Source organism: Neofelis nebulosa, chromosome 7 (assembly GCF_028018385.1).
Source record: "Neofelis nebulosa isolate mNeoNeb1 chromosome 7, mNeoNeb1.pri, whole genome shotgun sequence".
NCBI classification, from domain to species: domain Eukaryota; kingdom Metazoa; phylum Chordata; class Mammalia; order Carnivora; family Felidae; genus Neofelis; species Neofelis nebulosa.
In genome coordinates this window covers 12,149,943-12,176,023 of record NC_080788.1, presented here as the reverse complement: position 1 = coordinate 12,176,023, position 26,081 = coordinate 12,149,943, and the positions used below count along the sequence as shown (strand labels likewise).

Below are 26,081 nucleotides of genomic sequence, written 5' to 3'. Positions count from 1 at the left end.
TTGTTTTTTCTCCAAGTGCATAGAAGTCTTTCACAACGAGTGTTAACAAATGTAAAATTCTCTAACGCACCCTTCTCCTTTAGACACCCCTCCCCAATTGCTGTATAGCCTTCACTTGTTTTTAAGTGGGCCTAACAGGAACACTGGAGGTTCTTAAAGACAGCATATGTCAGAATTAACTGTGAGGCTTTTCCTAACAAAGCCCACTACCAACCACTGCCCCAGTAGCTCCACACATTTGAAAAGGACAGGTACGGCCAGGCAAGACAATAACTTAATGGCTTTTAAATCCAGGCAAGGAAAAGGAGACAGGTGACTTGAGCTTCATTTTATGATGTCACAGCACGTTCAGGGCAGAAAGGAGTACTTTGCATTTTATCATTCCATTTTATCATTCCAACTTAATAATGCCATTAAAGGACAGCAAACACTCAAGGTGTTCAGAAAGATTCCCTACTCCCTTTAAACCAGATAGGATGCCCGTTCAAACAATGTAAATCTAAGCTATGACAATTTAGGAGGAAATGATAATTAAAAATCCTCCCTTGAAAACAAAAGCTCTATTAAGCAATGTTTGAAACTTCTTAAGTAAGGTTTTGTTATCTTGATCAGTTTTACGTGACACAGAACATCAATATTCTACTTTGTACGCACATCACATCGGTGATTCTTATCTCACTGGTGTTTAGAGAGAAAAGTTAGTATTTATTTAGATGCTCCTTGTGATATGTAAACACAGATTGCAACAGGACTAACAATTTGCTCTTATTAGGAAATTTTACAGAATAGTTATCAGTTCTATCCATCAAACATTATCTATTTTAAAGTGTTGTGATTAAGCTTCTGAAAACCAGTTACCTGAATGAAGTGAACTTTTTTGTTGTGTGCATTCTATGCCTGTGGAGTCATCAAGAAGAGAGGGCATATGTATGAATCTACCTCACTGGGTTTTGCTAAATTGCTATCGGAATCTGAGTATCACATGCATGCTCGACCAATCTGCCGCAAATGTCAGAAGAGGTAGATGTTCAGGGAGAAACTGAAGGACTGGATAATGGTGGTAAATTGGAAAGTCTGTTTAAGTAGTTGAATTAAAAAGTTTGGAATCCTAACCATCTGCTGAACTTATTTTTCTTTTCTCTTTTCTTCCCTCCCTTCTTCAAATAGCTTTTGAGTATCTATGTACAGGTCAAAAACTCAAATATCCGTAGTGGCCAGGAACAAATGTAAATAAGCAAAGCAGGTGGATTTTAAGAAAAATAGAGAGAGACATATTTTATATGTCTAATCAACACAGAGACAACTCTTCTCTCCCACTATGAAATGGGCTCTCTCCCACTATCCTCAGAAGATGCTTTAGTCTTGCTGCCTCTCTTTTGGTACTGAGAAGTAGTTTACTCTAAGAAAAATATCAGTGCACACTCACTATAAATGATACCTCATACTTGGCTTCAGTGGGAAAACGATAGGGAGTGGCAAAGGCTGAGGCAGAGTGGAGAGCTCCTGTCCTGTCTAAAGTGGCGGTCTCTGGGTCCGTGGCTCTTGATTTCAGCTCAGGTCATGATCTCAGGGTTCCTAAGATAGAGTCCTTTGTCAGTCTCTGTGGCGACAGCGTGGAGCCTGCTTGGGATTCTCTCTCTCTCTCTCTCTCTCTCTCTCTCTCTCTCTCTTCTCTCTCTCTCTGCCCCTCTCCCACTCACGCTCTCTGTCTCTGTCTCTTAAAATAAACAAACTTCAAAAGATAAATCAATAAAGTGGCCAGTATTTTTACCAGGTACCTGGTGGAAACAGGTACCTCTCTCTCTCTCTTTCTCTCCTCCTCCTCTCTCTCTCTCTCTGCCCCTCTCCCACTCATGCTCTCTGTCTCTTAAAATAAATAAACGTCAAAAGATAAATCAATAAAGTGGCCAGTATCTTTACCAGGTACCTGGTGGAGCAGACCCAGGATGGCCACATCTTAATTTTAAAGAGATGTCAAAGACCCTGGTTTGTAGGTAAATCCAGATTTTAAAATGTGATCTGGAATTTTTAAAAAAACAAATTTTAAAAAGAGTTAAACAAAATAGTTTGGTGGTCTGGATGAAGCCTGTGATTCACCAGTTTGAGCATCAGGCACCCTGCTGTGAGGTGTTGGGACTTCAAAGCCTTTGTTTTTGTTTTTTGTTTTGTTTTTTTTTTAGAAAGATCTTGGATCTTGGGGTGCTTCAGTGGCTCAGTTGGTTAAGCATCCGACTTCAGCTCACGTCATGATCTCATGATTTGTGAGTTCGAGCCCTGCGTCAGGTTCTGTGCGGACAGCTCAGAGCCTGGAGTCTGCTTAGGATTCTGGGTCTCCCTTTCTGCCCCTCCCCTGCTCTCTCTCAGAAATAAACCTTGAAATTTTTTTTAATTAAAAAAAAAAAAGAAAGATCTTCAATCTCAAGAAGTTTATGGACTAATACATTTAACATGACTAGGCACCCATGTCTATGTGTGCCCAGGGGAGACCAAGTCAGATGCAGGTTAGTGGGCAGGGAGGCTGGTCAGGAAATGATTCCAGAAAGTAGGTATGCTGAGCTGTCTTGCTAGTTGAGTGACACAAGCAGAAACGTAGAGGAAGGAGGTCCAGTGTCAGGTATCACCCTATGCTAAGGCAGGGAGGCCACAAGCAACCTGAGCCTTTTGTTAAAGAAGCTGAGGTCGGGCAGAGGAGGCTTAAGAGGTTGGGGGAGGGGGAGGTCCTCCCCGTCAGACATGTCCAAGGCTGTGCAATGAAGAGGGAAGACAGAAGAGTTAAGACTGAACTCAAAAGTACATGAAAGCCAGTTGTCTGTTTGGCAGGTCTTAGACACATTTTCACGGTCTAGTGCAGCACGCAAATTCACTCAGCATCTGCTGGAAATTAGATGTAATTTCAAAGTAACCAGGAAGTAAGAATTCGAATTAAAATAGAAAACCTAACCCTCAGCATTAGGTAATATGCTTCTCCTGGCTTCCTACTTTTTAACTCATTATTATGTCTGTGTGAAAAGGTGGGCTGGTGAGGTGAAAATTTGAATCCAAGTAGATTCCTTGATTGGAAGAGCTGACCTGAGTGGTCTCTGTATCTCGTGTCAGGGTAAATATAAATCTAAAGAAATAAATTTCCCTAGTACAGAAGGGGGTCTCTAAAGTCAAACATTTACTTTAGAAAATTTGTGATTGTAAATTCCCTGCCCCTTTGAGAGGCATGTAAACCTTTTTAAAAGCTAAATAAGCCTCTTGCCCTTTTTACAACCCAGGAATGACCTGGGAGCCATCTCTTTGAAATGTAATCACCAAGGAAGAGAGCATCCCTATTTCTGTGGGAGGGTAGGAGTCTAACTCAGGTTCCCCGTTCCAAGTTACAAACCTACCTCCTGTGATAAAGGTGTAAGTTTACTTTTTCCTTTGGATAATGCGAATTAGCTAATAGCGATTTCCAGCTACCAATTGCCAAGGTGAGTTCAAGATGAACTCTGTATGACAAATGGTGCCAAGTCCTCTTACTTAAAACTAGTTATTCTGAGAACAGGTATGTGATAGGGTGTATCTGCTTAGCTGTGCAAAAGGGTGAAATTTCTTTCTGTCCTTCCAACCTCTCAATGGATTGATGTGATGCACGTCCTATTTCGGTTTAATGCTTTCTCTATTCAGTGATGAAACTGTTGTCTTTCTCTTCTACTTATGCAAAGATTTCTTCGTGTTGGCAGAAGATTTTGTTTTTAATTTTATTTGCCCAACACCTGCCACCAAGGTTAGTTGAATTTGTGTCTTCCAGCTCGGGGTCTGGTAAGCGTCTAAATGCCCTGACTGATACAAGTGTGAAAAGTCTATTCACAACAAAGAGGAACATTATTTCAGGGAAAGAGACTTACACGCTCGTCCCCCAAAAGTGCTGCAATTAGAAGACATCATGGACTCCCTGCTGTGTTTTCGGAGGCAGCATGTGGCACAGCGGCAGCCTGGCGCAGGCTCTCCTTAGACTGCCTGGGCTGGACTCCGTTTCCCTCATTTACTAGCTGCGATGCTTCCGGCAACTACTCGACCTTCTGGTGCCTTAGTTTCCCTACCTGTAAAACAGGAGAGAAAAGCTATCTCATAGTACCCGCCTCTTAGCACAGTGCTTGGCTAGTAAAAAAGCCTCAAAAATTAATTAGGATTATTTAGCAACATTATTCCAAGATTTGTTATAGACAGAAACGCCTCTGGGACGTAAAGATGAATAAAACATAATTCCTATCCCCAGAGGTATTTACCATCTTAGAATAATGATAATGGTACCATGAGATTAATCTGGGTTTAACCTAACCTTTCAGGAAAAAGAAAAACAGAAAAATCAACAGGTATTCTTAAAGGAGAGCGGATACGGCCAGGGGGAATTACCCTGATTGAGCTCCACTTAATTATATGGTCTTTAACATGGGGCGTCATAGACCGGTTTAAATTTGAAAACACTTCTTCCTGAGCTAGCGTAAGAGGAAAAAACAGAATTCTTATCAAAAGAAACGAACGTATCCCCAACTTTGAAGCCAAAAGACTAGGAGACCACGGCTCACACACCCTGAGGCGATCCCCGATTTTTCTCCCATCCAGACAACCTCAACAGAGAGGACTTTTGTAAAGTTCTAATTCTAAATAAAAATTGACAACAGACACTCTTAAGGCCAGTCGTACAATTCTCGCTTTCCGCTAAGCTTAAGGGTGTTCAATTGGCTTTGTTCCGTGCGTATTAAAACAGAACTCGGAGGCCATCTTGGAAACAAAAGGGCTTTGGGGGCCGGGGGTAGAGGAGGCGGTATCCTGGCAACGGGAGGCGCGCGTTGCGCCGCGCAGCCGCACTCCGTCGCACCCTGCCCCCTGCCGCGTGGGCGGGGCCGTCCCAGCCGTGGAAAATTACCGCGGCTGCTCTTAAAGGCACCAGCTCATTTCGTACCCGAAGCCCCTGCGCTAGTGGCCCTTGTAAGCTAAGATGTGGAGTCTCCATTTTATCTTCCTAGAGGAAATAAATTCATTTCGCGGTCTATAGGACTAAATCTACAATTAGGCAAATAATATCGAAATGAATAAGCTTCCATATAACCAGGAAAAGGGGAAAACCCCAAACACCTGAAATATCGGCTCTGGTGCAAAGAGAGCCACTAAACACGAGAACGGGAAGAAAGGAACAACTTTAGGGAAAAAGTTACATAGACTATGCAACAAGTTTAAAAATGATTCAGCTCTGAAGCAAAGTAAACCTATTTTTGACAGATGGATTGACAGATTAGAACACACTAAACCTTACAAAAAAAACAAGATAAACGTGTTTAAGAGGCAACAGGATGGGTTCAACGTGCATCAAAAATTTATCCTCTCTTTATAGATCAGTTTTTGCGGTAGAATAAATAATCTATGAGATTTTTCCTGGTTCTTAGTCGTCAAAGAACTTTCTTCATGTTCAAAACTCTTATGATGTACAAGTTATGGGATAGGTTTATTGCTGTCTTACTTCTCTGAAAGAACAAATAAATAACCTAATTCTCCTGGTTTTTGCAACGTAAACATCTAGGATATATTCTACTACGCTCCGTGGCTCTAAATTTATTCCCCTTACCAAGCTATATTTACTAGAAGCCATCCTGGAAACATCGGGGTGAAAAAGAAATATTGGCCTTCCCCAAGTAAAGCTCTTGACATATTGAATCTCTGTTCAATCCGTTTTAAAATATGAAAGATGGTCCTTTATTCTGTTCCTCCTCTGTTGGTTTGCTGGGTAGTAGTTGTCTTTTCCTTTGTAAACTATCGGGCATACCCATTCACTCCTGTACCCAGACTCTGTGTCAGAATGGATCCTTGCGAAATGTGAAGGTGATGTTCCAAGCTTGTCGTGGCCCTGGCAAATGGATTTTCCACTCCAGGACTGAGCCATTTTCCTTATGCTTTTTTGCCTTATTAAGTCACATTATGTCGCCACCCCAAGCCCTTTTTAAAATGTCCCTTTTTCCCCTCCTAATGTAAATTCTGTCACATTCCAATCACCACTTCTTAGTAATTTGGTGGACGTTTATGTTTTTTTTCAGAACTCACAGCTGTGATATTTGAGCACTAAGGATTTTTTTTTTTTTTTTTTTTTTTTTTTTTGCGCGAGTTTAGACGCGTAGGACAACGTTTAGCCTGTAAGTTTCAAGTTGGGATGTTAAAGAAGAGAGGACACTTGTGACATTATCTTACTTTGTAGAACCACAGGGAAAGCTAATTACATGTAACAAAAAGGTGTGTGGTGTAGAGTTGTCAGTCGCTCCTAAGCTGTAGGAGAATGTGTTTTAATGTCAGGGGAAATGTTCCTTTGAAACAAAAATATGTGCAGGCGCTGCTCGTGTCTACATTTTTGGCCTACGAGATTTACCAGGGCTAAGAGACTGAAATCTGAAAATGCCCATGTCAGATGAGATGCTTTTTCTAACTCTTTACGGAGTCTTGCCGTGGAAAGCCTGGTCTGTAATAATACTTCACGGCTGCTGAGCTGGCCAGTGAAGGTGCTAGTGCTTGGTAGTGTGGCTTCTACCCTTCCTCCACAGCGAAGTGGCGTTTTACAACCTGAACAGCTTTTGGAGGAGATTGATAAAGGTTTCTAACCTCGGAGGGCAGCCCTGATGCCTCCTGTGGGCAGCCTACGGTGCTGGGACATAATCTCCGTTTCGAGATGGAAAGAAGACATACAGAAAGTTGAAATGCAAAGAGTCACATGGATTTTCCCTCTCAGATCCAATTCTGCAATTAAGTGGCTAAGAGTCTAAATTACTATAAATTAGAATCTAACTCTGATGGTTTAAAATGAAGGAGTTTTGGAAGGAAGCAAAGTTTTTAAATATGTAAAAAGAAAAATGAGTAAGCCAAGTTGGGAGATGTGGGTCGTTTATTTAACAAAGATGGTAAGACTGCATAGTTCGCACAATCCTCAAAGAAGAATCACCCAGGTCTGAACACAGGAAGACAGGGTTTGGGAATTCGGCCTTTGTGGTAGGGTTGCCAGATAAAATACAGAATATCCAGTCACATTTGGATTTCTGATAAACAATGAATAATTTTTTTTTAGAAGTAATACTGGGGACATAATTACGCTAAAACTATTGTTGTTTCCTGAAAATTAAAATTTGACTGGGCAACTTGCATTTTTATTTGTTAAATCTGGCAATCTTACTTTTTTTAAAATTAATTTATTTATCTTGAGAGAGAGAGCGTGAGTGGGGGAGAGGCAGAGAAAGAGAGAATCCCAAGCAAGCTCCACACTGTCAGCACAGAGCCTGATGTGGGGCTCAAACTTACTAAGCCGTGAGATCACAACCTGAGCGGAAAAGCAAGAGTTGGATGCTTAACTGACTGAGCCACCCAGGCGCCCCTGGAAATCCTACTTTAAGGGACCTAAAAAGGACACATTTAATTAGGTTTCTCCATCTGCATTAGAGTGGTAACGACCACTGAACGCTCCCGGTTCAAAATGCCAGGCTGAGGTGTGAAATATGACACACAGCATACAACTATGTTACCACAAATAAGTAACAGATGGCTATCACATGCAGCCCATCAAAATATCACGAGCACTTACTATTACCTTGTTCATTCATCCATTCATGCAACAATTATTTTTTGAGTCCTTCGGTGCATCAGGCATAAATTCCAGGACCAGTAAGATAAGCAAAAGTAAAAATCCCTGTCTTAGAAGAGTCCTTATTTTTGTCAAGTGAACTAACATGGGAACTGATAATTGCAGTCAATGACTAGTGATCACAAGTTTGATAGAGAGCCATGAGAACATCAAGTTTATCTGACTAAGGCAGAGGAAAAACAGCCAGGTTTCAAAGGGGAAATTCTTTTGGAAGACGGCTGGGCTCACCACTGTATCACCAACCCGAAAGAGGAAGGGACTTTGAAAGAGACTGAGCCAGGAAAGTAGGAAAGGACATTAGTAGAGGAATCTGCTTGTGCAAAGGCAAGAAGTGTGAAGAGACTGGATTAAAAAAAAAAAAAAATCAAACACAACAGGACAAACCAACAATGGAAAAAAACATGAGAATCAGGTGTAGCTGGAGCTACGGAGAGGGTTTGCTGGGAAAATCTGATAATATAGGGTGGGGCCAGATTATTAAGGTGAGTCTACAAGAGCTTAAACTCTCTTTTGGACAACCAGAATAGGATCAGGACAGTGGTGGGAGAGACCCATTGCTAGACTTTTTCAATTCACTCCAAAAAAAAAAAAAAAAAAGTGTGTGTGCATGTGTATCATCTGGGCCTGGATCTTTGGAACCTAAAAACAAATATAATATTGTGGTGCCTGGGTGGCTCAGTCGGTTAAGCATCTGACTTCAGCTTAGGTCGTGATCTCTCGGTTCGTGAGTTCAAGCCTCACATCGGGCTCTGTGCTGACAGTGCAGAGCCTGCTTGGGATTCTCTCTCTTCCCCTCTCACTCTCTCTCAAAATAAATAAATAAACTTAAAAAAATGAATACAATATCAATCCTACCTTCTATATGCTCTTGGTTTTCTAGGGAATCCAGTCTCTTAGGCAGTTACATTCAGTACAATGGGGTGAACTACATTCAAAACACCTGGGCAAATCAGGAAGTAGGAAGGAAGGAGAAATTGGCTGGGAAGGGAGGGAGTGGGCCAGCCAAGGCTTCCCAAAAGAACAGATGCTTGGAATTAAGGTATTTTTTTAATTTAAAGAAAATGTAATATTTTATAGAAATAGTCATTTTCCCAATGGAACAAAAGAAAATATACAGTGAAAAGAAAATCTTTCCTCACCCAGACCCTTGACTGCCCATCAGAGGCAACAACCACTATTACATTAATATAAATGTAATGTAAATATACCAGCCCTCTCTCTTCTTTTTAGACAAGTGGAGGTGTCTTCTACTCAGCTTTTTATATCTCGATTTTTTTAAATGTAACAATATATTTTGGAAATCAGTACTTGTGGATCTACTCACTTCTTTTTTATAGCCCTGTATTTCATTATAAGGATAAATCATAATTTTTATACCAGTGGTCTATAGGACATGTAGGATTTTACAATATTTTGTTTTGCTATCACAAATAGTATTTTTATATATTCTTTTTTTTTTTTCCACATGTGTGAGGCTACCTTTGGATGTATTCCTAGAAATAGAATTCCTGGATCCACAGGTTGATGCATTTAAATGTTGACGGTTATTATAAACATTGCCCTTCTCAGGAGTTACATTGATTTATACTTTCATCCTCACGATATTAAGGTTTGAGTTTTGATGAATGAGTAGGAGTTTGCCAGGCAGATAAAAGAGCTAAGGGCATATTTAAAGAGTGACACAAGGGACAGCAAGCTGCTCAGGGCACTAGGCAGGACGGCTGCAGACTGGTTAGGAAGCAATTGGTCAAAGGAGAATGAGGAACAGAGTGCAGGTAGGAGGTGGATTAAAGTAGAAGGATTAATAATCAGTGCCTTCTGCTAAGAGCTTATTTGTGCCAGGCACTGTGCTAAGCGCTATGTACTGCCCATCATTTACTTCTCACCACAAAGAAATAGAGAGCTCCAATTTACAGGGATGGAAGCTGAGGCTCAGAGATGTTACCCTGCTCAAGGTCACAGTTTGTAAATTCCACAGAACTAGAACCCAAATCCAGCTAAGCCATTAACCACTGCTCCATGGAGCCTTGAGAGAATGAGAACTTTAGAGCTATCTGATATGGGGGAGAGGAGATTTGGGAAGACTAGAAGGTAATAATGCATTAACAAAGCCCTGGCTCTGGTGGAACATGCCCACAAGTTGCCAGTACAGCAGTGTAGACTTTAGGGCCTAAAGTCTAGGACAAGAGACAACCTAGATTCCCTCTATTATTTCTGGCAGGGCTGACTTGAGGGGCTAGTTTACCAGACCTCTGCCTTTCATTGCTGAGCACTAACTGTACCTGAGAGTGAAATCTGGATGTTTTCAAGATTAAAGAATATTAAATAACTTTAAGTATTACAAAAATATATTTATTCTCCTTCTCCTCCTTCTTCCTACTCCCAGCCCCCTTCTTCGTTTATATCAGTAGCAGATTTTAAACTTCAATTCCATCGCTTCTCGGCCTTTTGGCTAAGATCAAGTGTAAACTTCAATTCCAAGGAGACAGGTTTCTAAGAGCTATAGAGCTCTCAAAAGCTGCTCAAAGTCCATGGTCCCTTAAAAGAACTAAAATGTAAAATATTCATCCATTTGCTGTCTTGGGTATCATCTATGAAACACAAATGATAAAATGAAAAAAATCTAGAGCTGTTTTTTTAAAAAAATTTTTTTTTTTTTAACGCTTATTTATTTTTGAGACAGAGAGAGACAGAGCATGAACAGGGGAGGAGCAGAGAGAGAGGGAGACACAGAATGTGAAACAGGCTCCAGGCTCTGAGCTGTCAGCACAGAGCCCGACGCGGGGCTCGAACTCACGGACCGTGAGATCATGACCTGAGCTGAAGTCGGACGCTTAACAGACCGAGCCACCCAGGCGCCCCTAGAGCTGTTTTTAAAAGGATTGGAGTGACGGATTCTCTTACAACAGGTTTTAATTTCAGATACACAGCGCTGGTAGAACCAAAAAAAAAAAAAAAAAATCTTCACGTTTATTACTGTTTGTCTGCAGAATCAGACTATTGAGTAGCTGGTCTCAAAAAACGATAGTCCTTAAGTAGAGATAAGCTTCTGCACTGGGGTACTGTCACCAAAAGGAAGACTTCTAGAATAATAATGATTGCCACGTATGGTAGCTCTTCAAGTCTCAAATGTTTGAATATTCTTAAACTGTTATTTATTCTAGGGCAATGGATCTTATTTCAAGTTTAGTAATTAGGATTTCATTTAAAGAGAGACTAGGGTTGTTTAATTTATTTATATTTTGAGACGGGTTGTTTAAAGTATAGGGATGAATAGAACCGATATTGCCCCAGGAAAGAGCATCACATTCTCTGAGATAATTCTGAGATGATCACAGAATGGCTGCTGATTGATATGTATCCTTTATGCATACATTTGTCTAATTCCTTTTTACTTCTCAGTATTCTCTAAAGGATTTTTAGAGAGAAGAATGTGGCAAACAGGTTAATTTTGGAAGAATGGTCTACACAGAATAGTTTCCTTTTATTTTTTAATAAAGTTTATTTATTTTGAGAGAGAGGGTGTGCACATGCACGTGGGGAGAGGCAGAGACAGACAGAGAGAGAATCCCAAGTAGGCACCACACTCGGCCCACAGAGCCCGACATGGGGCTCTCAGGAACCGTGAGATCATGACCTGAGCCAGAATCAAGAGTTGGACGCTTAACCCACTGAGCCACCCAAGCACCCCCAGAATGGTTTCCTGGTAAGGAGTATCCCAGTATCATCACAGTGATCTACAGAAACCTTAGAACTACTGGGCTTGGTCATTTTGCTTCCAACAGAGGTGTTTTTCCTGTCCCCATGGTTAAAGGTCTAGCAGTATAGCCACAACAAAACCACTGGAAACAATAAAATGATATATGATGGTTAGAGGCCTTTCAACTAAAACCTCATATTCCCTTAGTTCATTTATTCTATAACAAGAACTACAAAGTTGATATACTTGCCTCACACTGGAAAGAAAACTTCAGCAATTAATTTCTTTTTGTGTCACATTTATACATAGAAATGAAGTAGTTCCAAGAAAAAGAGGTCTCTGTATTTTTAACAGTGAAAGGATGCCTTTTAAATGTTTAACCTAAACACTCATGTCTGGTACATATTTGACATGCATCCGTATCAAAAGCAATGTGCCAAGAATAAATGATTTATAATCAAAACAAATAAATTAAGAAGAGAGCAATGAAAGCACAAGAGATGGGATTTGACCTTAGGTGGCAGGCTGATGCACAGTAATTACAAGGCTCAAGATGGAATGCTATTAACTCCATAGTTTGGGGAGGCAATATGTACCAACTAATCTTAAAAGCTCAGATTCATTGTAAACCTTATTTCTCAAAATCTGAAAAGCTTTTTGTACATAAGTATTCGTGTCAATATTACTTACAAGAGCAAAAACTGGCAAACAAATTCGGTGTTCAGTAGTAAGTAGTTAATGGTTAATTCATTTGATAGAATATTACGCAGGCTCTAAAAATCATTAACATTCTAATTCGACCTAAGAAAATGTACATTATACGTGGCTAAATACAAACCACGAGTTGCAAAACTAGGGATGGGATTACTTTAAGACAAACCATTCGTTTAACAGTGGTTATACTTTGATAGTGGCATTCTGGGTGATTTTCTTTGTATTTTTCTGTACTTTTCCTGTTTTCTATTGAGCATAATTTATTTTAGTAATATAAACTAAAGCAATATATATTTAAAAGGTACCAAATTGTACACACAACATAATCCCCCCAAAACAAACTTAAAATGCCTTGAATAAGTGTCTCTGAATTATTGGAGTGCAGATTCTTTTAGTTTTCTTCTAAATTTTTTTTTGTTAAAAAAAAAAAATCAAATTTGCTATAACATTTCATTCTAAAATTTAAAGTCCATTTTCTCCTTTTAACAGGAGGGCAGTGCTAATGAAATTCTTGGAGGCAAACAACTTAAGGCCTGAGGATACTAATTCTTGTGCTCAGTGCTTTTTGCAGAAAAAAAGTTGCCCAAGATCTGAATCATGTGTACAAAAGGAGACAAAATGGGGGTAATCACTGCAAGATACAAAGACTAAATGGGGCAGGCCTCTTTTGACCACATGCTTGCATTCTTTTCCCAGGCTGAAGGGAGAGAGGGTCCTTATCCCTTCAGGTGAAAGAATCCTTTGGAAACAGTCCAGCCCTTTTTTGCAAAATGATGGCCGCATCTGCATTGAAACCTTGTAAGGCATGGATACAAAAAGCAGGAGATGAAGGGAAATTCTTTCAAACCTTTGCTGGGGTCAGAAATCTGCACTTAAGCCTTAAGATAAAGGCCTCGAGCTTTCTTTTTCCCCTCTTGACCACATTATGCCGTTTCTAGTCTGTCACTTAATAGCGACGCAGTTTTGGCCACAGCATAAGTGTTAAAAACCCCACCAGACCGAGAAAACCATAAGGGCTCCTTCGTAAACACAGTAATGTCTTCCCGGAGCTTTGTCACTGTAGCGTGCCCTCATTCAGGCCTTTCGTACATTCAGAAATTTTTACTAATTAAACCTCCCAAACCTATGGGAGGCAAGTTTTATTATTTAAAAACAAACAACCCCGCCCTCCTCCCCCAAACAGTCTCATTTCGGAGACTGGCTAAATGACCTCACAAATTACCAAGAATGAGCATCTCAAAGCAAGAGGACAAATTTATCAACCCGGCACCCGCCAAACCGTCACAATATTTCACAGACTTACTAAATGATCTCACAAATTTCCAAGAATGAGAGCATCTAAACGCAAATAAGGGGATAAATTTATAAATAAAACTAAGGACAAACGTCTCCTTTATTCTAAATATACCATCACAAGCAGCATGTCTTGAGTTAACTATTTTTACCCACACTGTCTCTTTTGCGTCTCAATCTCATGTAAAATAAAACGACGAGGAAGGAATATCGAGCCGGGGCAACCGTCCAGAAAGAGGCTGAATGGCTGGGTCTTCCAGCTCCAGATCCACGCACAAGGGGAAGCTGCAGGCTTTTCTCTAAAAGCCAAGAACTAAGCGACTTCGCTTTATTTCCTGCAGTAATACACAACCGCCCACATCTACATTTCTTTCTGAAAACATGACCAAGGTGGATGATAGAGAACAACAGGGCTTCGGCTTCTGCCACACATTCGGGGTGCAGGGGAGCTCCCGCGTACACACTGGGACAGGGCGGGGAGGCCACTTTAAAGCCTAGAGCCTTGAGTGTTCCACCCCCACCCCCCACCCCCCCCAACAGGAGGGAGGCAGTTCTAACTCTGAACAAAGGCAGGAAACGGGCAATCAAAACTGCAGAAAAGAGAGGAGGGACTGCATTTCGAGCCAACTAGGACTCGTCCAGCTGGATCTGCCGCCCCTAACCTCGCCCTCAGGAAGAAAACGCCCCGAGAAAGGCGTTTCTGCTGTCCTAGTTTGTGAAGAGCAGCAAACGCAAGGCCAAAAAAAAAAAAAAAAACCGCCCAACAAGCCCAAAAGCAAAAAGCCAAAACACCCACAAAAAACAACCGGGACTGTGACTGCGAAGCAGGTCGGCGACTGCAAGCGAATGCGCCGCAGTGACCTTGCGGGGAGGGCCGGGCCTGACAGCCTAGCGCGGCTGCTCGTCCCCCAGCGCAGAACAGACACAGCCGACGCAGCCGGACAAAGGGACAGAACACTCCTCCGCGCCCTACTCCACACGTCTGCTCTGTTCCACGAACGCCAATGCCCTTTAAGGGACCCGACAGCTCAGGGGCGCCCGGTGGGCCCCGCCCCCACGCCGCCGCCATCTTGTTGTTTTTTCCAGTTCCTCCCGGCCGCGCACGTGGCACGTCGCTGCGGAAGCCAAGGTGCCGCCCCACTTCCGGCCAGGCCGGTTCCAGCCGGCCGCGGCCCGCAGACGCGCGACTGCCCCCTGGCGGGCGGCCGCTCCGGGCCCCGCCCGCCCCCGCCGCCATTGCCTCCCTTGCCGGCCGCACGTCCGCGCGCGCGACCAGTCCCGAGCGCGGCAGGGCGCGTGTGGGCGGGGCTGTCGGCGGCGCCAGCGCCTGTGCGGCCACGTTGCGCTTGGGTTCAACCGGGGTCACCTGCATCCTTGCACGCAGTTTGAACCGTAAGCGCTGTACGGTTGCATGGAGGGGTTTGGGTACGCGGTGCTCGGTGTACCTGAAGGCTTTGAAGCAGGAGCCCCCACCCCGGTGTTCGGATGTGTGTGTTCCAGACCCTGTTTGTCCCCGTGGTGGGGGCTCCGGCTCCCGGGTCCCAGGAGGTCCCCTGCCCTCCCCACGTCTCTCGCGCTTCCTTTCATGAGCGTGTGTTAAGATCGAGGCCGTGCGTGTGGTGCATCTTGGCGTAATCTGCAAGCAGCCTTTGCGATGGGAGGTGTTCCATTTATCAAGAAAAACACAGAAGGTCAGAGAATGACTTGCGCCAGTGGCGCAACCTGTAGTTGTAATCACAAGCATCTGAGTCCCCACTCCGCCAGGAGGCTCCCAAGGGACCCTGTGACCAGCAGCTCCTGCAGCATCAGGAGTTGGTTAGAGATGCACTTGCCGGGGCCTCCGCCAGACTTCCTAAATTGGAAACGGGGCTTGCTGGGGCCTCCGCCAGACTTCCTAAATTGGAAAGTGGGGGAGGCAGGAGACAGTCTGTGATTAACAAGCATCGTGTGTGAGGCACGCTAAAGACCCCTGAACTCCCAGGCATTTTAAGGGTAGGGGAAGGAAAACTGTTGAGGGCTGACTCCAGGCCACACTATGGCTAGGTATTTTCGTAAGTCTCTGATAGAATCTTCCCTACCGCCCTTTTACGGGAGAGGAAACTAGCTCAGACTTTCCATGAGTGTAGTATGCTAACATTGGTATAAAATGGCACAAGATTGATGTGTACCGTTTGCTTGTAACATATATGCGTAAAATATCCCTGGAAGGATATCAAAAAGTGATTTTTTTAATTTTTTTTAATTTTTTTTTTTTTTTACCTCCAAGAAAAGGAGGTAGGTTGCTGGACGGGGATACTGAGTTGGGAACATTTTTCTGTAAATCTTTGTAGCTTTTGCATTTCAATCATATAAATCAGACCTATTCTGGATAAAATCAACAGTTAAGAATTATACTCAGAATAGTATTAAGAGCAGAAACCAGAATTTGAATTCAGGTCTGACTGGCTGCAGGTTATATTCCATGTGCCCTATTGACTACACATGAAAAACTTTTAAACGTAAAATGCTGTATACATTTGAGGTCTTGTTATTAATAATGAAATACTAATTTCTTAGAAACTTAGTTTCTGTTTTAAACCTTCAAACAATGATCGTGCCTAATTGTTTTCTACATGACACGTTATATGTTGCGTAACGTTGTTCTCGTTTTCATTACTAATCACGGCAGTAAAATGACCATAAAACACACCATAAATGTAATGTGTAGCCTCTGAGGAATATTGATATAGAATTAATTGATAATTGCAAAGAGATTTGAGCCCCTTTACTGAAGATGAATGAGAAAAGGCAAAGTGCTCTTATATCCAGGACTGATCATTGTGAAAAATTTTATTGGTGTATTTATGTGTTTATTAGGTTCAGTTTACAACTACATATGTATACATAATGCTACTTATTTTTACGCAGATCAGTATCTAAAACATAGAAGTTCCTGGGTTGGGAGAGCGTCATTTATTCTGCTCCTCTTTGTTGGAAATTGCAAAGACAGTTCAGGGCTGTGGGACTTTTTAAAATTTTCAATTTAATTTTTTTAATGTTTATTTTTGAGAGAGAGACAGTGCTCAAGCAGAGGAGGGGCAGAGAGGGAGAGGGAGAGACACAGGATCCAAAGCAGGCTCCAGGCTCTGAGCTGTCAGCGCGGAGCCCAATGTGGGGCTCCAACCCGTAAGCCGTGAGATCATGACCTGAGCTAAAATCCGACATTTAACCTACCAAGCCACCCAGGCACCCCAGGGCTGCGTGACTTTATGCGTGTTTACTTAACCTTCCAGTGCTTCAGTGTGCTCGTGTGTTGAAACAGATCTTTAAAGTACTTGCCTCACAGGCTTGTTGTGAGAGTAAATTGAGTCATGGTGTATACTGCACTTGGAACAGTGTGTGGCACAGTCAATGTTAGATAAATTAAAAAAAATTTTTTTTAACGTTTATTTTTGAGACACAGAGAGACAGAGCATGAACGGGGGAGGGTCAGAGAGAGAGGGAGACACAGAATCTGAAACAGGCTCCAGGCTCTGAGCTGTCAGCACAGACTCCGACGTGGGGCTCGAACTCACGGACCGTGAGATCATGACCTGAGCCGAAGTCAGACGCTTAACCGACTGAGCCACCCAGGCGACCCAGATAAATTTTTTTTAAGTTTATTTTTGAGATTGAGAGAGAGAGTGAGCCGGGCAGGGGCAAAGAGGGGGGGACAGAAGATCTGAAGTGGGCTCTGGGCTCTAACTCCCTAACCATGAGAGCATGACCTAGCTGGATGCTCGACCCAACGGACTGAACCATCCAGGCGCCCCAATGTTAGATGAATTCTTAAAAAAAAAAACAACAACACATAATAAAATATGAAGAAATAAAGTTTGATGACAGGATAAAGAGGTAGTGTTGTTTTGTGTCTAGAACTTTCTTGTTGGGTAGGGATTGTAAAGATTTGTGTTTATTTTAAACACTTGTTCCTAGTGGTAGCATTTGGTCCCTGAAATTAGGAAATTGACTCTCTGTAGTGATTCTCTGAAAGCTTCACTGTCCAGTTCCTGGGCCTGCAAATCCTCACTGAGAGAAGAGTGGTTTTTCCATAGGTCAGTGGCTGGGAGTTGGCTGGTGAGAAGGTGCTTGTCTCTTGGTGACATCATGTTGGCAGCTTGTAATTGGCATGATGGGACTGTTTATGTGTCAGGAATAGGTAAAGCTACAAATCCAAGGCTTTTGCCCCTGGGGAACTGTTTGTTAAACATTTATCAGCACATTGGGGCGCCTGGGTGGCGCAGTCGGTTAAGCGTCCGACTTCAGCCAGGTCACGATCTCGCGGTCGGTGAGTTCGAGCCCCGCGTCAGGCTCTGGGCTGATGGCTCGGAGCCTGGAGCCTGTTTCCGATTCTGTGTCTCCCTCTCTCTCTGCCCCTCCCCCGTTCATGCTCTGTCTCTCTCTGTCCCAAAAATAAATAAAAAAACGTTGAAAAAAAAAATTAAAAAAAAAAAAAAAACATTTATCAGCACAGTGTGTTATCCTACAGCAGAAGCCCCGCTGGGAGAAGCCTCAAGAAGGATGTTGCTCCTCTTGGGTTGCCTCCTGTGATGATGTGCCTGGAGTCAGGAGTCCCATAGTGGCCTTGGGCTAAGATGTTTCAACAGTCCTAGTCTCTTAAGTTGTAAACTAGGGGTGAGTCACGAGTTTTTCCTAGTGAGTCTGTTCTGTATTGCACAAGCATTTCTGGGGCAAGGGGGAAACTGAGCAGCCCAGGGAGCTGTCTGCCCACCCCGCACTCCCTGGAAGAAACTTGCACTGCAAAGGAAGGGAGCTAAATGAGCAGAGGGGTCATGCTGGGAGAGCTAAATGCTGGGAGGTGTCTGTGGCCCACTGTATTTGGGGAGTCAGGAACTGCAAAAACGCCCCCCCTTTTTAAGGTATGGAATATTCTACAAAGGTCTCTCTCCTTGTGAGGGCTATAGCTAAAGTCAGTGAAAGAGATTTGGCACAGTAGAGGAAGTCATTTGTTCGTTCATTCAACAAACCTGTAGTCAGTGCTCAGCTCAGTAGTTTTCACAGCTGGAATCACATGGGAAGCTTACAGATCGACTTCAGTTTAATCTACCAGGGTTTGGGTGTGTGGTACGCTGAATGATGGCCTCTCCCAGAAGACATCGTAATTTCCGGAACCTGTGAATGTTATCTCATCTGGCAAAAAAATAAAAAAATAAAATATAACAGCAAGAAAACAAACAAACAAACAAAAAAACCCTTACAGATGTGATTACGTTAAGGATCTCACGATGGGGAGATTTTGGATCGTCAAGGTGAACCCTACTTGTCATCACACATATCCCCATAAGCAGGAGATAGAAGAGCGTATGACTACAGATGCGGAGATTGGAGTGACATGTTTACACTGTAAGGAATGCCAAAGAGTGCTGGTAACACCAGAGGCAAAGAGAAAGGCGCGGAACAGCTTTTCCTTTAGAGCCTTCCGAGAGAGCACAGCCCTACCAACACCTTCTTTTTGGACTGCTAGCCTTCAGAACTTGGAGGGAACAAATTTCTGTTGCTCTAAGTCATCCAGTTTGTGGAATTTCCTGCTGCTCTAGGAAACCAGTTCAGGGTAGAACACAACTAGTTTTGAAGTGTCTGAGTGGCATTTTCCATATGATTTAGCAAATATCGGTTGTCCATGTTAGAGGTGGGTACTGATAAGGATCACAGAGGGTAATGTCTTGACTCAGTGGCTACGGTGCACTAACCAGAACCCTGTTCCCAATAGGCCTGGAGCCAAGGAATCCGTATTTTGCAAGCAAGCGAAAGCAAACCCACATGTGATTCTGAATCACGGGTATTTGCAAGTCCATCCTTCTGCTATGTATTATGATAGACATTAGAGATGCAAAGATAAATAGATACATTCCCTGTTCTCAAGGAGCCTACAGTCCAGCAAGGAATTGGATAATCCTAGTAGAGTCTTTTAAGCGTTAGTATTTGTTGAGCTGTTTCTTCATACTAAGTGCTACACCTATATGCCGTCTCTCCCGATCTACAGAAGGATTCCAGGAGGAAGGTATTAATATCCCCTAAGAAAAGACAGTTTTAGCAGGTTAAGCAACTAGTTCACTTTTGCCCAGCTGGGAAGCAGGCAGGGTTGCCAGGGAAAATGCCGGCACAGGTATTTCAGGCATGAGCCATCGTGTGAGCCAAGGTCAAAAACATGCCTGTGGCAGAGAGCCAAGTCCTGCTGGGAACTGCCTGTTATCTAGGGTGGCTGGAACACGGGGTGATGGCGGAGTGAGGCAGGAGATGAGGCAGAAAAGTGGGCACTTGTGCCCACAGACTGGAGCAGGGACCTCGGTGCTGTAAGGTCCCCTTCAGCAGCCAGGAAGGAGGAGCCCAGGAACCTGGTGCGTGACCAGAGCAGTGCAGGGCGAGTGGGGCCTCTGTCTTCCTACATTTATCTCCCCAGCATTGCTGTGGCTTTCTACCCCTTAGGGTTGCTATGCCTGCCGGAAGGGAAGGCCTCTCAGCTGTCGGACTCTAAAATCCAAGGAATTGGGCTAAAGCTTCCAATTAGTCATCAGCAGTGTTGAAGTCATCAGCTGGTTTTTTAATTAATTTTTTAAAATGTTTATTTATGTTTACGAGAGAGAGACTGAGCGCGAGCTGGGGGGAGGGGGAGCAGAGAGAGGAGACAGAATCTGAAGCAGGCTCCGAGCTGTCAGCACAGAGCCTGACTGGGGCTCGAACCCACAGACTGTGAGATCGTGACCTGAGCCGAAGTCAGACGCTTAACCGACTGAGCCACCCAGGCGCCCCAGTCATCAGCTGTTTTAAGGCGAAAACAAAAAACAACAAAAAAATCCCCACTCCAACCCAAACCTTATATTTTATAGCAAATCCGAGAAGAAAATGGCATTATAGCATAAGCTTTGACCCTAGGGAAGAACAAATAGAAACACATCTCCACTAAACAAACAGAACCAGGTGCTGGCACTTTGCATATCTTCCCTCTCCAACCCCAGCAACTGTTTTTTTAAAAAAAACTTACTGTTATGAAAAAAAAAAAAAATCTACAGAAGTAGAAAATTGGGGTGCCTGGCTGGCTCAGTCGGTAAAGCACGAGACTCTTAATCTCAGGGTTGTGAGTTCGAGCCCCATACTGGGCATGGAGCCTACTTTAAAAAAAGAAGCAAAAAATAGTGTTATGAACTCCCATGCTTCCCTCAACCCACAATTCTTAGCCAGTAGTCAACCTGGTTTAATCTGTACTCGTGGTCCCCACCAGGTATTTCTTTGTTGTTAAACACTTTTTATTTAGATAATTTCAGGGGTACTGAAAAACTACAAGAATAGTCTCACAAACATCTGTATCAGCGATTAACCGATTTTTCCCACCTTCATTGAGGTATAATTGATATATAACATTATGTAAGTTTGAGTTAGGTAATGTGTTGATTTGATAATATTGCAAAAGGACTATGGCCATAGCATTAACTTAGATTCACCAATTAACATTTGGCCACATTTGCTTTATCTTTTCCCCTCCCCCCCCCCTTTTTTTTAAAAGAGTGTTCAAGCTGGGGGAGGGGCAGAGGAAAAGAGAGAATTCCAAGAAGGCTCCATGCTCAGCATGGACCCCACAACCCTGGGAGCATGACCTGAACAGAAATCAAGAGTCAGACACTCAACCGACTGAGCCAACCCAGGTGCCCCTCTTCTCACTTTCTTTTTATTTATATGAGAATTGCAGAGCATTCCTATTTTAAAGTTCAGGAACCTAGGGTTTAGAGAGGTAAATAAGTAGAATGAGCAGTTTACTGGGACTGAAATGGAACCACATGCTAGTTGTAATCTTTTCTCCCCGTTTTGTTCTTTGTGGCTTTGATTCTTTTGAAACCTTCCCTTATCTGTATTTTGTCCTCTGCCTGCAGTTAGATTTTTTTTTTTATTTAAGATTTTAATTTTAAGTAATCTCTACATCCAAGGTGGGGCTCAAACCTACAACCCCGAGATCCAGAATCACATGCCCCACCCACTGAGCCAGCCAGGCCACCCTTGTAGTCAGGTTTCTAATGCTGCCTTCAGTGTCTCTTCCTTTCCTTTACCACTTGCTGTGGTCTTCATCCAGATGGCCTCAATGCTTCTCCAGTCTTCACTCCATGGTGGTCTCATCCCTGCCCACCTGACTCAACATGGTTCTGTCTTTGAACTCTAGACTCAGATGTTCCTTTCCCTTCTGGATGTTTCTGCCAGATGTCCCAGAAACCCCTCATAGTGCCGTCTAACACTGAGCTCATGACTCCCCACTACCCAACCACTATTCAAGACCCTTCCCCCGCCTCTGCTTCCCTTGCATCTCCTGTGCTGTCTGAACGTCTCTGGCACTTTCCCGCGCCCACCCCCTAGCCTTTGAGCCAAACTGTCTCTTTATCTCCATTGCCCCTACCCTGATCCCAGGCTCCTCCTTCCTTCCTGGACCCCATAGACGGTTCTCTAGCTGGTCTCCCTACATCCACCTGGCTAGCCCTTAGTGGAATCCCTAGAGCAGAGACAAGTGACCCCGTCAGAATGCAGTTCTGACCTTGTCAAAGGCAAATCCAGTTTAGCCACCCAGCTCTGTCCCTTCCCAGGGTGCAGAACCCTTCAGTGACCTATTGCTTTTTGGATCTAGACCCACATCCCCTGAGTGAGCAAGGCTTACGAGGCCCTGCACGGCTTGGCTCCTGCTCACCCCTCCAGGATGGGCAGCTCCCAGCCCACTGCCCAATCCTGTGGGTTCCAGCTACAGTCCTCCCTCTCACTTGGGAGCCTTTGACAGGCTCTTCTCTCCATCTGAGTGCTCCCTTCCCTCCCCTTACCCACCAAGTCCTGTTCTTCAGACCTAAGCAGCTACCCCTTCTTGGCCTCACCTCGTTCTCAGGGTTGCTCTCCTCCCCAGGGGGCCAGCTCTCCCCTTGTGCAGTATCACAACCCTTGTGATATTTTACTGGTGTGTTTCTTTGTCCATTTTCTCACCTGGAACCGTAAGGTCTGTGGACAGAGGCTATGTCTTCCTTTGCTGATCCTTGTGGGGCCAGGCACATAGTAGGTATTCAATAATTACTTCCTGAATGAGTGAATGAGTTAATACTGAGCAACAAATAGCGCTCAGTTCGGAGAACCAACGTTAATAACTAATTACTTAGCGCCGTTACTGCCATCTAGTGGTGACTCATGTTATTATCCCGCTGGGCCCATCGTCAATGATTGCCCTTCACGGTGGAGGTCTGTCACTGCTCCTGGCACAGAAGGAAATCAATACACAAATAAGAATAATAGATACTTGTTGCGCTCTGGCCTTGCTTCAAGTACTGTAGGAGACACGTGAAAACACTGCCTACTTGATGCCTGAGCAAAGCGGTCTGTCCAGGGTCAGGGGCTAGAGAGGGAAGACCCTTCATTCAACACCAGGAAACAGAGCCTGTGTTTTTTAACTCTGCCTCACTGCTTCTGCATTTCTGCCACTTAGCATATGAATTGTACCCATAGGACAACTGGGATTGTTGTAGTGGTTGCAGAGGGCTTGAACAAAACCCTCTTTAATGGCAGGAAACATATTTTGGAACTAGAGAGGGTACTCTGGGGCTCTTCAGATTTCAATAAAACGTCTGAATTCCCGGAGGGTTGCTTATGCTGCAGCCGGGGACCTGTGAGTGCTCTCATTTCGAAGGCCCCTGGACTATTGGATATGCAGTCTTTCTGGGGGGTTCACAGATGCTTTTTCTTGGCCTGTATTTCCTAGGCTTTTGGACTTTGTGGCCTAGAAAGCTCTGGTCTTTGGGGCGCCTGGGTGGCGCAGTCGGTTAAGCGTCCGACTTCAGCCAGGTCACGATCTCGCGGTCCGTGAGTTCGAGCCCCGCGTCAGGCTCTGGGCTGATGGCTCGGAGCCTGGAGCCTGTTTCTGATTCTGTGTCTCCCTCTCTCTCTGCCCCTCCCCCGTTCATGCTCTGTCTCTCTCTGTCCCAAAAATAAATAAAAAACGTTGAAAAAAAAAAAAAATTTAGAAAGCTCTGGTCTTTAAGTCTCTCCAAAGCCTTAGGTAAGTCTCTACAAAGCCTCAGATCTTTCATGGAGTACATTTTGAAACAATCTGCCGAAAGCACACTTGAGAACTGTGGTAAACATTAATTATGTGTACACCAGCTGTCTCGAATGGTTTTTGAAACAAGGGAGAACATGTATGAAGTGTATGAAACAGTTGTACTTTGTGTTATGTTCCTGAAAACTTCATGCAAGTACATTTTGGATGGGCAGGTAAATTTGATGTATATATTTTTAACGTTTATTCATTTTTGAGAGAGAGAAAGCGTGGAGGAGTGGCAGAGAGAGAGGGTGGTGGCGGGGCGGGGTGGGTGGTGGGTGGTGGGGAAGAGAGAGGATGCAGTGTGGTTCTGCGAAGACAGCAGGGAGCCTGATGTGGGGCTCGAACTCACGAGCAGAGCTGTGAGATCATGACCTGAGCTGAAGTCAGACGCTTCAGCTCTGAGCCACCCAGGTGCCCCAATAATGTTATCTATGTCAAATAAAGTAAAGGGAGCCAGAGTGTTAACTTTTACTGGCAAGTTGGGTGGAGAAGTAAGACGCGTACTATTTAAAAGAGATCTGTGGTGAATTCTGTTGTAGAGAATGGTTTTAAATGTGAACTTTCAGGGCACCTGGGTGGCTTAGTTGGTTGTGTCCGACTTCTCAGGTCATGGTCTCATGGTTCGTGGGTTCGAGCCCCACATCGGGCTCTGTGCTGACAGCTCAGAGCCTGGAGCCTGCTTCGGATTCTGTGTCTCCCTCTCTGTCTGTCCCTCCCCCACTTGTGTGCATGCTCTCTCTCTTTCTCTCTCTCAAAAGTTTTAAATAAACGTTAAAAAAATTTTTAAATGTGAACTTGCATCAGAATTACCTCTGCTTGTTAAAGCATAGGTTGTTGGGGCCCCACCCCCAGAGTGTCTGACTCAGTGGGGCTGGGAGAGAGCCAGAGAATTTGCATTTCTAACCAGCTCCCAGGGGATGCTAATGTAGTTGGTCTAGAGACCACACTTTGAAAACTACTTGAGCAGTGAATTATACCCTACTTTATTGCAGTTCTGTTTCCTTTCTGTTTTTTCCCGGCAGGTCAAGATCCACCAACCTTCACTGTTCCTCTTCCCCCGATGGAGGAAAACAGGACGGAGGGATTCTCCATCAGCTTCAGTCTCTGTCCAGCCTCCACCTGGAAGCCACAGTTCTGCTAACACACAGGTCAGGTGGTTGATGTTGCCCCAAACCTTTCAGGATAATCATTTATTCTCACAGAATAAAATCTCTCCTTTGGTACGATGCCCGAGGCCTTTATATCTGGCCCCTCCTTACCTGTCTATCCTTTTTCCTCTAATGTGGCATTCTGGTTTTTCACATTCCGAACTTTCTGCTCGCGGCATTTCTTTGCCTACTTAATTCCCTTTTGTGTTCCTCAACCTGAGGATAAAACTGCGTAACTGTCTGATCCTGGCATACATAGGTTTAAGGGACGATTGAACAAATGCATGAATGAATAAATGAATACATAAGAGGAGAGAAAATGGACTCCCCCCCCCCCCCCCGTAAATGTTTATTTGTTTATTTTGAGAGAGAGAGAGCATGAGCAGGACAGGGGCAGAGACAAAAGGAGAGAGAGGCTTCCAAGCAGGCTCCACGCTGTAAATGCAGAGCCCGATGCGGGGCTTGATCCTACGAACTGTGAGATCATGACCTGAGCCAAAATCAAGAGTCAGACCCTCAACTGACTGAGCCACCCAGGCGCCCCAAGAAAATGGGTTTTTAAAAATTGTGGTAAAATACGTATAACATACAACTTACAATCTTAACCATTTCTCAGTGTACAGTTCAGTGGCATTAAGTGTGGTTATACTGTTGTTCCGTCATCACCGCCATCCGTCTCCAGAACATTTTTCACCTTGTGAAACTGAAGCTCTGTGCTCATTATCCACCAAGTCTCTACTTCCCTCTCCCCCCGACTTCTGGTCACTACCATTTGGCTTTCCGTCTCTACGGGTTTGACTTCTTTAGGTTCGGTGGAATCATGCAGGACTGGTCCTTTTGTGACTGGCTTCCTTCACTCAGCATAATGCCCTCAAGGATCATGCATGTTATCGCATGTGTCCGAATGTCCTTTTTTTAAATTTTTTTTTAACGTTTATTTATTTATTTATTTATTATTTATTTATTTATTTTAAACGTTTATTTATTTTTGAGACAGAGAGAGACAGAGCATGAATGGGGGAGGGTCAGGGAGACACAGAATCTGAAACAGGCTCCAGGCTCTGAGCTGTCAGCACAGAGCCCGACGCGGGGCTCGAACTCACGGACCGAGAGATCATGACCTGAGCCGAAGTCGGCCGCTCAACCGACTGAGCCACCCAGGCGCCCCAAACGTTTATTTATTTTTGAGACAGAGAGAGAGTATGAACGGTGGCGGGGCAGAGAAAGAGGGAGACACAGAATGGGAAGCAGGCTCCAGGCTCTGAGCCATCAGCCCAGAGCCCGACGTGGGGCTCGAACTCACGGACCGCGAGATCGTGACCTGAGCTGAAGTCGACGCTTAACCGACTGAGCCACCCAGGCACCCCAGGAATTTTTTTTTTTAATGTTTATTTATTTTTGAGAGAGACTGTGCATATGTGAGCGTGTGAGTGGGGGAGGGGCAGAGAGAGGGGGACTGAAGATCCGAAGCAGGCTCTGTGCTGA

General features: G+C 44.0%; 1 long non-coding RNA gene across 3 annotated transcripts in view; it reads right to left on the bottom strand.

The window, feature by feature from the left end:
* The window catches only part of LOC131516085 (uncharacterized), a 41,852-nt gene extending 37,048 nt beyond the window's left edge, over positions 1-4,804 (bottom strand). For 2 of the 3 annotated variants that reach the window (XR_009263851.1, XR_009263850.1), the window contains exons 1-2: positions 4,675-4,802; positions 3,876-4,070 (exon numbers count right to left, since the gene is read on the bottom strand). This is a non-coding gene — a long non-coding RNA (uncharacterized LOC131516085). Of the gene's footprint in view, positions 1-3,627; positions 4,071-4,674 lie in introns of those variants that run through there. The other variant, XR_009263849.1, reaches the window with a different exon arrangement.
* Positions 4,805-26,081: the final 21,277 nt, after the last annotated feature.